The sequence below is a fragment of the Macaca nemestrina genome, chromosome 19, assembly GCF_043159975.1.
Source record: "Macaca nemestrina isolate mMacNem1 chromosome 19, mMacNem.hap1, whole genome shotgun sequence".
Taxonomy (NCBI): Eukaryota; Metazoa; Chordata; class Mammalia; order Primates; family Cercopithecidae; genus Macaca; species Macaca nemestrina.
The window spans coordinates 309,011-322,280 of record NC_092143.1 but is presented as its reverse complement, the minus strand read 5'-3'; the positions used below and the strand labels follow the sequence as shown (position 1 = coordinate 322,280).

Below are 13,270 nucleotides of genomic sequence, written 5' to 3'. Positions count from 1 at the left end.
CTCTCTTGGCAGGAACATCATACTTTACCTACTGGAAATTAGGAGCAATATCACAGATTGGGTGTCAAGCCACTGTCATATTGGAAGTAATATCATGCTCCCCCACAAGTTACGAGGAACAATATCACAGGGGGGTGTCTACCTTCTCCGGTAGTGGGAGTAGTATCATCATCTCTTCCTTTAGATGACAGGAACAATATCACAGGGTGGGTTTACACCCTGTGTGTTTTTGGAAGCAATGTCATTCTCTCTTCTTTTAGGTTTTAGGATTCATATCACAGGCGGGGTGTACACCCCTTGTTACATTGGATGGAATCTCATTTTCTTTCAACCTGTGTCTTTAGAACAATATCCCATGGGGGCTGTCCATCCCTTCAATATTGGTACTAACACCATCTTCTCCTTTCCTGGATATAAGAAACAGTATCACAGGAGGGGTGTACACCCCTTGCAATACTGGTAGTAATATCACCTCTCCCCTGTGGTTATTAAGGACAAAATCCCAAGGTGGCTGTATGGTTCCTACTTTATTGGGAGTAGTATCATCCACTCAACCCCTGAATAAGAGGAACCATATCACTGAAGAAGTGTCCACCCACTTCGATATTGTCAGCCATGTCATCTTCCCGCCTGGATATTAGGAATGATATCCTAGGGTTGGGGGCTGTGTACACCCACTGCGATATCGAAAGTAAAATCAGCCTCTTTCCCGCTGGATATTAGGAACTCTATCACAGGGGTGTGTGCACCTTCTCGGATATTGGGAGTACTATGAGCCTCCACCCCGCTGCATATTAGGAACAATATACGGGGGGCAGGGTGGTTACAGCCCCTGCGATATTGAGAGCAATAGTCTTCTCTTTCCCCTGTACATTAGGGTCTACATCACAGGGGTCTGTACACCTTCTGTGATATTAGGATTAATGTTCTCCTCTCCCCTACTGAATGTCAAAAACAGTATCACAGAAGGGTGTACACCCCCTGCGATATGGCCAGTAATATCATCGTCTCTACCTTTGGATACTAGGAACAACATCACAGAGGGTGTGTACACTCCCCTGCGATATTGGGCATAATGTTATCCTCTCTTCCCCTGGATATTAGGACCGATATCCCTGGTGGTGGGAGGTGGAGTACATTAAGAACAATATCACTGGGTGGGTGTACACCCCCTGTGATATTGGGTGTAGTATTATCCTCACTTCCCTAGGATATTAAGAATAATATCACAGGAGGGGTGTACCGCCACAGCCCCTGCATTATTGGGAGCAATAACATCTTCTCCCCCTCTCAATATAAGGAACAATATCCCAGGGTGGGTGTACATCCCCTGCGATATTGGGCGTAATGTCTTAGTCTTCCAACGTGGATATTGGGTGTAGTGTCACAGGGGGGTGTAAGCCTTCTTCGATATTGGGAGCAATATCACCCTCTCCCCTCAGGATTGTAGGCAAAATATCAAAGGAGTTTTACAACTCATGTGATATGAGCAGTAATATCATCCTCTCCCCACCTAGATGTTAGGAACGATATCACAGGTGGCTGTACACTTCTTGCGATATTGGGAGTCATATCATCCTCTCCCCTCATGGATATTAAGAACAATATTACAAAGGAGGTGTACACCCCCTGCCATATTGAGAGAAATATGTTGCTCTCCCTTTCGGGATATTAGGAACAATATCGCAGGAGGTGTGTATAACCACTGCGATATTGGGAGTAATATCATCCTCTCTCCCTGAATATAAGAAACAATATCACAGGAGGATGTACACACCCTGTGATATTGGGAGTCACATCATTTTCTCTCCCTCTGGATATTCGGAACAATATCATAGTGGATATGTACACCTCCTGCGATATTGCCACGGGTATCATCGTCTCCCTCCCAGGATATAGGGAACAATATCACAAGGGGGTGTACATCCCCTGCAATACTGGGGGTAATATCTTCCTCTCCCCTGCTGGCTACTAGGAGCAATGTCACAGAAGGGGTGTACACTCCCTGCTCTATTGGAAGTGATATCTTCCTCTACTTCCCTGGATATTAGGAACAATGTCACTAGGGAGTGTACACCTCCTGCAATATTGAGACTAATATCATCCTCTCACCCCCTGGATGTTAGGAACCATATTGCAGGGGTGGTGTACATCCCCTGCGAAATCGGAAGAAATACCATCCTCTCCACCTTTGGAACACTTTTTAACATAGCTTCGTATGTGGGGAGGACTCGAGTGATTAATTGAATGTTTCATCAGGTGTGGTTCTTTTGTTTCCCAATTTTGACACAACATTTGGTGAAGTTTCCAGGGACTCCTGTGGTCAGCTTCACGGTTTCACTCTGTCACTTTCTAATGCAGTATTCTTTGTGAGTCTTTTCAAATTAAGCGCCATCATTTAAAAATAAGTTTCATAATATGCAGTTTCAGGTTAATTCTTTACCTTTGTGTCTCAGGCAGTGGCTCCCCACCTGTGAGTAGTCAGAAAGGTTCACGCAGTTTTCCAGGGCGGCCTTTGCATTTACTGGAACTACTAAGAGCTCGTTCCTGCTTCTGCGTGATTGACACGCAGTGCGCGTGAGGCCGTGTGTGGCTTAGCATCTTCTGCGGGCTTAGAAGTCACTTTCTGTTCTTCCCCAAGCCTGCTCTGCTGCGCCGAGTGTTCACTGAGGGCGACGGTCACACTGTCTGGCACAGGCCACCGATGCCACAGGGCAGGCTCCACGTATCGGAGCCTGCAGAATGGCAGAGTCCGGCCTCCTCACCGCCCTTCACAGAGAGCAGAAAGCGCAAGCCTGTGATCAGAGCTGTGCTAGCCCAGAGAGCCTCCGAACAGGTTTAATTTAGGAATCAGCTCCTACCAACTGCCCATGTTTAGGATGTGTTTGAGTTTTTGTGATTTTTCCTGCACTGAAGTTACTGGGCTGGCTCTGAGTCACTGTCATGGGACTTCAGGTTGCCCCGACGGGAAGCGCAGGGGGAGGAGGGCCGCACAGAGGCTTGCGGCCGTGATAATGAAGGGCTTGTTGCTTCTTGGGACAGTGAGTTCAAACTCTTTGTAATTGTCAGAGTAAATAGTGACCCGCTGAGGACATGGCTGTAATTCAGGGTGGCATGGTTGATTGTCATCCTTGATATCAGGTACCTGCCTCTAAAATGACAGTACCCGTAGTGCGGCTCCAGGAGGGCAGCTCCTGCCAAACACACGTGCTCCTGGGCCCGCGCCTGAAGCCACGGTCGTGCTGCCAGCCAGGCCTGCAGCTGTGGGTGCAGCGGGGTCTTCATGGCACTGAGCGCCTCCCTCGTTTGCTTGTGGGGCCCAGCCCTCCGTCCCTCCCTGTCCCCAGTGCGGCTTCTCCCAGGGTTCTCCCAGCCCCGTGCACACCTCCATCTTCACAGCTTCCCTAGTTTTCTCGTGGGCGGCCCAGGTGGGCGCCTGGGCAGGGATCGTGTGTTAGTCGAGTTCTTTCCAGCCTTCCCTGGCTAGTGGCTCAACAGGTTCCTTCAGATGAGTCAGCCAGCTGTGTGCCTGCATGTTCAGGATACTTGTCAGGGGCCTTCCTCAGAGCAAGACCGACACTCACCTCCTCCATAGGACTTTGGAGCCCGCCCTGGAGAGACACCAGCCACATCCAGAGGGGCCGCCCGGGTCCCCGTGGGCTGGTGGGAGTGACTTCTGAGCCACTCGAGGCCCCACTTTGTGTTCCTACACCCCACAAAGTCACTTAAAGTGCCATGTTCTGGTGCCGTGTGCCTCTCGAGTGTGGCACACAAGCCTGGACGGGGATCTGAGCGGGCGCTGCCTTCCTCAGGCTGCGCTTGTGTTTTAGGGCCCCTGAAACACTCGTGGCTGTGATTCTAGCCACTGTCTCGGCTTCCCTAGAGGGTTTCACCCGCAGCCTGAGGGCCACATCGGCAGCCACCGAGGAGCCAGCAGGTCCGACGTTGGTCTCACTCAGTCCTTCTCGACTTTGGTGACAGAGGAGAGCAAAACTTCAGCTGGGAGCCCCAGGCCTTCTGTGCTTGGGGCCCTGGGACTGACATAGCACCGATCCTGCCATCCATGTGCTGGGGGCCCCGCTGTGCGTCTCCCTCTTCTGGTCAGGGGCCACTCCTTTGGGCTGGGCAGCTCCGGGTCCTCGCACTCAGGGGCTCAGGGTGGATCCTGGATGCAGAGAGAAGGAGAAGGGCGGCGGTTTGAGCCCAACTGTGTTGGCTTCATCTTCTGCTTCTTGTCGCTAAATACATTTGCAAAGTTTTCCAGATGAAAACTCAGAAGGGATTTTTAATGACTGGAATCTGTGAATTCCATGGAAGCCAAGTCTGTCCACCTCTTTCACCCATCTCACTTCTCCCCGTTGGGGCTGATTTTGGCAGTGTTCATAGGGGCAGGGACGCAAGGGATGGTGGCCAGCCCTTGGCCCTGTGTCCCTCCTCTCCTTCCCTCAGTGCCACAGCATTTCGGTGTCATCCCCTTCCCTGCATGTGTCCTCTTGAAAACCAAGTGTGGCTGGAGGGAGATGCCTGTGCCCACTCCCGTGACCTTCCCGGCCAGCCCGGCTGCAGCGGCCCCTCGGCAGGCATCTTTCTGGTGCTGTCTCCGTGCCCCTCCCACCACCTGACGCTCGTGCTCCTGAATCTTCACGCGTGTGCTCCATGCAGCCACCTCACGGGCTCCCTGGGAATGGAGACAGTGTCTCACGCCAGTCAGAATGCTCTTCTCTGTCCACTGAATAGTCCAACACAGAATCATTCCTCTGTGATTATTTGTGCTTTGTTATGTAGAACTGGAATAAAGAAAAAGTGAATTTAGACATTACAGCCATCAGGTTGAAGCTTAGTAATTGCATTAGGGAATTAAATGGAAGCATTTGAGCTTCTCGAGTTCTAATTCCACATCTTCGTATCCCCATCACCCCATACCCAATGTCTAACAGAGCTCTTGGTCTAGGAGTTTCTTGATAAATGCTTACTGAATTGAACTGGACTGAGCTTAACATTCCCACCCAGAGTTAGAAGCCAGTCCCTGAATAAATTGCATTTAGAATATGAGTTTGACGTTACTGTGGTAAGGGGTATCCTACACGTCATAATTCCTAGTCAATATCGGGTATTTAGTCAAATAGACTCAAGTATAGAGAAGCATAGGCCCATCTGGCAAAAGGGCAAGGCACGGTGCTTTAGGTCCAGGTCCCCAATATCAACTATGAAAATAAAACGTCAACTCCAATGACAGCCCTGTCCTCAGCTGGTCACTGTTTACGCTAACAATTATAAACAGCTTGAACTTGCTGTCCTGAGAGGCAACACACCCTCCATTCTCTCTGCAGTGTAGCTGCCTTGGTGGATGGAACATGCCCCTCCTCCCTCCCTCCCCCATCCCTCCCTCCCCCCTCCTCTCTCCCTCCTTACCCCCTCCTCTTTCCCTCCTTCCCCCCTCCTTCTTCCTATCTTCTCTCACTTTTCTCCCCCCACCTTCTCTCCTGGACAAGGGGCAGAAGAGAGGAGACCTCCGGAATCTTCTGCTTCATCCTAGCAGCTTGGGGGCAGCATCAACAGCTGCAATTTGGCTGCCCCAGCAGGTGCCTCAGGGCAGCCTTTCTAACGGGAATCCTGGAATCATGTCTTTCCTTAATGTGTCCTAAAGGCTGGAGGACATGAAGTGAAACAATGCTCCATGCTCAGTCCTGTGATTTTGTGTATTTATTGGACTTACTTTGAGATTTAACTAAATGATACCCAAGGTAGAGCATGAAAAAAAAAGAAAAAACAGGCTATGGTGTTTGAAAAACAAACAAAACCGTTTGGTTTGTTGGTTTGTTCTTAGACCTTCACAGGCTCCTAGGTCACACGTTTCAGTTTCTCAGCAAGTGACATTCTCTGCAGAAGCTGTGTCAGTCTCTTGTTTGATGATATCAGCCACAGCAGAAAGAAGCACTCCGTAGGCCCCGTGCTCAGCACCTTGGCGTGAGCTCCTGCCACCTTCTGTTCATGCTCATCACAGCTCTGTGCAGTGGGCATCCTCCTGATCCCTGTGGGAGGATGGAGGATGGAGGCGGAAGGGTGAGTGATGGCAGGATCACATGAGGGGTCTCTCCCGAGGTAGGGAGGGGAACCGGCCCAGGACCTTAGTGCCCATCGCATCCTTCTTCCTCCTCCTCTGCCTCTCTGTGACTGTTTGACTCAGGCTGCAGGGACAGACATGAGTATGTGCAGAGCCTGTGTGCACCCCTGGGAATGTGTGCTCATATTGGCAGGGAGGGATGTGAGTGTGTACAGAGCGTGTGTGCACACCTTGGCGGTGTATGCTGGCGTTGGCAGGGACAGATGTGAGCGCGTATGGAATGTGTGTGCACACCTTGGGGATGTGTGCTGGCATTGGCAGGGACAGATGTGTACAGAGCGTGTGTGCACACCTCGGGGTGTGTGCTGTTGTTGGCATGGACAGACGTGAGCGTGTACAGAGCGTGTGTGCACACCTGGGGGTGTGTGCTGGTGTTGACAGGGACAGATGTGTACAGAGCGTGTGTGCACACCTGGGGGTGTGTGCTTATGTTGTTTTGTAACCGGCAAATACGTGGCCCATTGCGTCGGGTGGCCCTGCACCCATGCTGAGTCCGTCAGTGGCCCTCGGGTTGGGGTCTCCATCTGCCCAGACAGCACTCGAGTGGCTTGAGTTTTCAGATTCTTCCTCTATGGATACTTGGGCCTCCTCAGGACCAAACATCAGAACCAGCCAACTGCAAACTACAAGAACGTTCAAATGCATCTTCAGTAGGAAAAACAAAAGCAATTGGAAAAATTTTCCAGCGTGACCCCGTGGTTAAGCCGTTAGATACTCCAGCCAACAGATTGAGTCACTTTAAAATTCACACCAATTAAAATGGTTGTGAGAGTTGCAGAGCTTTACCGCTAAACCTTGAAATAATTGAAGCATTCTGCTCCACTTGCTTACAAACTAGGGTTGGGGATACCTTTCAGTCCAAAGTAGCAACCTTCTAAATCCAGCTTAGATGCGAGGCTCCCACTGACACAGGAAGAGACAGTGGCCCTTGATTATTCTCCTTTGTTCAGATACTGTGTCATTTTTTTTTTTTTTTTGTATCCTGATCATCACTTCTGCTTTTCCAATTCAAACTAAAGGGAGTTTAGTTCTGTTTTGGAGAAGCTGTGGTTAGTAGTTTCTTTTCATGGTTTGCTTAATCTCTTAAGTCTGGTGCTTACATTACCCAAATAGACTTTTCTTTAGTACGACAGTGCCTTAACCCAGGGCTTCTCCCTCCATATCTGCTCCCCAGGAGGCTCCCTAGGAATGGGTGCTGGAGATCCAGCCCCTCTCCATGTGCCGTTTTCTTTGAGTCCAAGGTAGCTTTGGCTCAGAGAAGAAAAGAGGCCTCGGGGTTAGGTGCCTCTGACTGCTTGCTTGTGAAATGTTTAATGATAAGGCGACTTCCAAACTAATTTACACATTGATAGTTGTAGCTTGAAGTATCACCGCAGTCATAAGAACAAGAAACACTCCCATAAAGTAGATAAGCAGAAAAAAGCCATAGAAGTTTAATAAAGCGCAAATAAAATGGTGTTGTAAGAATGTCCAGTGGGAAATGCTCTCAGTCCAGCCAGATCCAGCTGTGGCGTCAGTCCAGCTGTGGCGTCCTCCTGTAAAAACATTCAGCCACGTGTGGCCCTGATCGCAATCACTACTCTGAATTGTGATCCAGAATGTTGTTGGGGGCCGATGCCGGGACTGTTCCAGCAGTTGAGTCTGATTGGGCGTCACGGTGGTGATGTGCTTAGCGCGGCCAGCTGGGCTGAGTGGTGGCCACCCGTGCACTCGCCACGTGCAGCCGTTATTCTGGTGATGGGGTTGCATGCGACGCGGCTTGTCCACCTGGGCAATTAAAGTACTGGGAACCCAACCGCGGGCGGGTGCCTCCCGACATGGGAGCTGTCTTTTTTATCCAGGGCCCTCTGGCGCTGCAGACCCCTGCCGCCAGTCTGAGCTCACAAGGAGGTACCGGAGGGCTCTGCTGGGGCATGGAGGTCCCTGAGCAGGTGGTCACTTATTGCTTGTGGAGTGGTCCATGGCCTGTGAGTTTATTCTCGGGGTTTGTGTGGGCGAGGTTAACCAGTTCACAGCTGGGCACTTACCCCTTACACAGGTGACACTAGTTAAAGTGGAATCTATATTAGCTCACACGGGAGTGTGTGAGGAGCTGGGAGGGTGGGGAGGCTTGGCCCTAGCACTAGATCCCGGTCTCCTGACGTTTCTGCGTCTTCCAGTTGAGGGGCCGTCAGAGCCGCTGTGGGTCCTGAAGACAGTGGGTGCCATATGGACCAGGGGATGCGGAAGCCTCTAGAGGCTGCGGGAGACAAGGAGATGGTCGCTTCCCCAGAGCCAGCCCTGCCGCCACTTCGACGTTAGATGGTGGGACCTGTTTTGGACTCTAGCTTCCAGAAATGTGAGAAAATAAGTCAGTGTTTAGGGTGCTAAATTTGGGGTGATTTAGTGGAGAAATAGAAAACTAGCCCACAAAGGTGCACGCATTGAAATGTGCTCTGTCCAGGTGTTCACAGTGGTGTGAGGGGGATGGCATCGGGGTTCTGGGAACTCTGCAGTTTTACTGAAGGAAGGGGGCTCGCCACGCCTTTCCTCATATAACTGAAGGTATGTATGCCTGCCACACTGCCCAGGAGACAGGGACTAGAATTCTGACTTTATTTCTTATGGGAACCAAGCCACAGTCAGAACACGGTGAGGGCCGAGACGAGCTTCCTACAGCCTGAACTGGGAAGAGGAATCGCAAGTAGTTTGTGTTTTTCTACACAGACCTGTCCTTTTCAGGTTTTGTTACGTTTTGGAAAAAGGGAGAAGCCAGGCACACCTCGGCGAGGGACAGTGTTTCTGGAGGTGGTGCGGCTTCAGCCTGAACGTGGCCGTGTGGTTGGGAGGCTCAGAAACTGCCCTCCAAGGGCACTCATCTATTCCTTATTGCAGTAATACCTCGTTTACAGAAATCCACAGAAATTACAGTGTGGGAGGCTTCTGGTCTGGATGGGTTTGGACCGAGGTCACGGGGTGTTGTCCCAAGTGCTAATCCTGATCTGGCAGAGGCTCTGTTCCCAAATAATTATTCCACAGTTTCAGAGCCTATATCTGAGTGATAGTCTTTTTAACTTTGTTGCATAAAAGGAAACAAAGTATGTCTTGAGGGTCCAAAAATCCATGTGGTAATCATGGCTGTAAACTCATACCTGGGGCTTTGGGATGGAGTGAAAACCACCGTCACCTGGCGTGGACGCTGCGTGGTATTTTTAGCGTGGCGGCCTGCTCGTGCCTTGAACTCTATCTGCAGTGTGAGCAACAGCTGTGCATTTGAGAAATGTGGACAGGTCAGCTTGCTCCTCCAGGGGCCTGCAGGCATCCGGGTGAGGGGCCTGGGATGAGGCCACATCAGTGGGAAGGAGCTTGGTTGTGTCAGCAGATATGTCTGTCTCTACAGGCCCGCAAGCCAGCCAGAACCCAGTTTTCCTTTGGTCATCTAATGCCAGAAAAAACCTGTTTCTTAGAGATTCTCATAATTTATATTAATGAACCATTTCACCGTACATAAAATGTTATAAATGCATGAGGCTTTACAACTTGGCAGATGTGTAACTCACATGTCGTTGTATCAAACTGTTGAAGATATTTGTTTCACTTGAAGGTTTTTAGCATTTTATGTGCAAAGCAAATGCCAGTAGCATTTTGAAGGAGTATTTTGGAATTTTAAACACAGTGGGATAGTGCTGGGTCTCTGGGATACTGGTGAGGTGGACGTGACCTCAAGCTCTTGTAGCTTGCAAGCAGGATTGCTAAATTGTCACAACTGCAGTGCTGGAAAGTCGAAGTGGATTTCTGTAAATGAGGTATTAGTGCAATAAGGAACAGATGAGTGCCCGTGGAGGGCAGTTTCTGAGCCTCCCAGACACCCCAGGAGGAAGCGGGGGACGGGGGCAGTTACCCACCAGAACCTGGACGGTGAAGCTGGGTTTGCTGGTGGCCCTGCTTGGCAGGTCATTACGTGCAATAAGAAACAGGTGAGTGCCCTTGAGAGCGGTTTCTCGGCCCCCTTCAGAACCGCAAGTGGAAGACGCTCCAAGGTGGGGGGTGGGGGTTCGGTTAATCCACAGGAGCCTGGATGGTGGAGCTGGGTTTGCTGGTGGTCCTGCGTGGCAGGTCATTACATGCAATAAGGAACAGGTGACTGCCCTTGAGGGCGGTTTCTCGGCCTGCTTCGGAACTGCAAGTGGAAGACGCCCCAAAGTGAGGGGGGGCTGGTGGTCGGTTATCCAGTGGGGCCGGATTTGCTGGTGGCCGCTCCGTGGCAGGTCACTGCGTGGAGCGATGGGAGGGGAGTGGAGTGGGAATAGAGGATGCACCCTCCACAGCTACTGCTGGGAGTTGGCTCTGGTAGCAGAAGGGGCATAGATAGAGGGATTCCCATCAGGGGCAACACGACTGGGGTCCCACGTGTGGTGGATGCCGAGGTGTGGCTATATGTAATCTCAGTCTGCACAGCCGTCCTGGTGAGTGGGTTCAGTTACCCTCCCATCTCACATTTGAGAAATCTCGGGGGCTCACATCACAGCTAGGTGGGTTGGAACTAATGTCTCAGGCAGGACGTTGGCCCCAGAGCCCAGATCTTACCCGCCCCCGCTCTTTTCAGTCCACCAAGCTTGTAGAGAGGGTTGTGTGGTGGTGGGTGGCGGCTGAGAGACCAACACAGTAGAAGGCGGGGAGGAACTAAACCAGGCAGGAGACACAGGCAGTGCTTGCGAGGTCTGCACGGGGTGTGGGTGTGGGAGACACCTCTGGGCCAGTGAACCCCGTTCTGTGCTCCTGGCTTGCCCAACCTTGGCCCTCAGCCACATGCTGCGTGCTTTAGGTGAAATCTCAGTCGCTCGTGTGGTGCGGGCATCTTTTCTCCCTGGCTTTGCCTCACTTTAAATCACGGAGTCTCAGTGGGGATGGCGGGGCGGATGGTGGTCCATGGAATTTGCCCTCCACCTCCCCATCCTTGTCCTGTCCTGTCTGGCCTGTTACCTGAATCTGTGTCTCTTCAGAGCCTGCAAATGAGTGGAGGCCACGACAGCCTCTCGCTGACCGACCTCTCAAACTTTTATTCATCAGAATAGTGTTAAATGCCGATTCCTAGGCACCCCCATTGGACTCTACGCCTGCCTAGCATGGGTACTTTGGGGAAGGTACAGAGGATTGCTGGGCTGTTCCAGGGGGGAATTTGCATTGTTGAATGTCTATTGTGTTCCTTCCAGCACTCTACTTTCCACGCACACCTGGCATTAAACCTGGAAGACCTCTGGGTGCTGTGCTGGTGAGGAAGCCCCGGCTGGACGAGGGGCTGCTGGGGCTCGGACTTCATTCCTGGGCTGGGGGCTGCGGGCTGCGGGCTTATTCTCTTCAGTGGGTCTGCTGATGGGATGCCCTGAGAAGTCCTGCTGTGCACTCAGGGGAAGGTGCAGAGACAGGCTCAGAAAAGACAGACCATGGATTTAAAAATTCCTACTGGAAAATCTTTTATGAGCAAAGTAATTTGCATCTAACTGAAGACAATCATTGCTTGAATAATTGGTTTGTTTACAAAGTTGGTCCTATGAACAGATTAAAGTTTTCATTCATGCCTTATCTATAATGTGAATAGGAGCTATTACCGCAACTTAAATTAGCTTTAAATTTCGTATCAGATTGCAGTCCAGATTACAAACAGCTGCTTGATAATCTAATTGATAAAACGGAGGAATTTAGTGCTTGGAACCCAGAGTGAAGGGAACAGAATTGCTTTGGTTTCTCAAAAGGGTGTTGACTGAGTGGTGACCTGGGGTGAAGAGAAGTGGCTAGAGTCATTACACTCGAGGAGATGATCTGCCCCCGCCTTTCTCAGCTGTCTTCTGGACAAAACAAAGGGTGACAAATGGAAAAAATTCAGCACTGAGTTCGTCTATGCCCTGAGCTTCTCATACAGTCATTAATGGGCTGTATCTGTGAAGCCTCCATACAGGCACAAAGGAATTAGGCTAGAGTAAGGCGGCCGGCGACCTCTGGCATCTGGACCGTGTGTCATTTCCTAAAGCCCTTTTGGGTGAAATGACAGTCGCAATGTCGTTGTCCGGAGGAGTGTAATCTCACGTATGAGATGCAGATTTTAAACACCAAAGTCAGGAAGCTTGGTGGGAGTGGCTGTCTTCCAAGTGGTTTTCTGTGCTGCCATGGATGAGGCGTGGATGTGTCATCTGTAGGTGAGATCCACTGGTGAAGGGGCTAAGCAAACCATGGAGGTGGGGGGGTGTGAAGCTGCATCTCTTCTGGCATCCCCAGGAAATACATCTTGTAAAACTTGTGAATTTGACCCTGACCCTAACCCTGAGTGTTGAAGTCTGGTGCAGTGTCTTGAGCCCTCTTCTGCATTGAGAGTGAGTGACTGTAAATGACTGATTCCTCAGTGGTGAAAGTTCAAATGTAGCTTCCCTGAGGAAGCCAGACCTCGGTCACCCGTATCTCCATTGTAAACACTGCGGCCCCTACGCGGGTGGCTGCAAGTTTCCAGGCCTTCCTTGGAGAAGCAGCAGTGAGGTGCTTGATGATTTGATAATATCAGCCACCTTCTGTCTTCTGTCTAATCACGGTACAAATGATTCTCCTACAAGGAAATGGATCTGGTTTCTTCCCGATCATTGGAAGAAGCAGCCCGCCTAGGGACTCCACCGTCCTCTGCACTTTCACAGCGAAGCCTGTGTCTGTCTCCAAGGAGTGTAACGTGTGTCGTGGGAATTGCCTCCTTAATTCTTCCTGCTTTTGAGGGCTCCGGTAGCTCTGCCTGTTTCACCCGGGATGAGCAGCAGGTGGTCTCTGGCTACTGTGGGACTAGGGCTTGGGGGTGCATCATCATATCCGGTGGCCTGCCCAGGTGGGCATCATTGTCTTTTGCCTGTTGCCTGAGGCAGCTGTGATGCCATGGGGGTCATGCTTGTCAGGGCCAACCCAGTTCTTCCCGTGTACACCTCTCCTGCTGGAGTGCCTTTCCTTATGATGACTTGTTGAATTAGCGTGGAGAATGCAGAGAGGCTCTGGGCCTCTCTCTCCCATTCTTACTCCCTGGAGCTGTGATGCCCGACAAGGGAGCCCATAGCCCAGAGGCTCCTTTAAATTTAATTAGAATAAAGATTTGATTACATAGCTAAACACATTTGAAAAGAACTTCACAGATTAAAT

The 13,270-nt window shown here is 50.8% G+C and overlaps 1 long non-coding RNA gene and 1 pseudogene across 1 annotated transcript in view; one reads left to right on the top strand and one right to left on the bottom strand.

Moving 5' to 3' along the window:
* The window catches only part of LOC139360113 (uncharacterized), a 270,093-nt gene that overhangs the window by 20,507 nt on the left and 236,316 nt on the right, over window positions 1-13,270 (bottom strand). The gene's annotated exons all lie outside the window — the stretch shown is intronic.
* Window positions 3,157-3,830, top strand: LOC139360057 (uncharacterized; annotated as a pseudogene).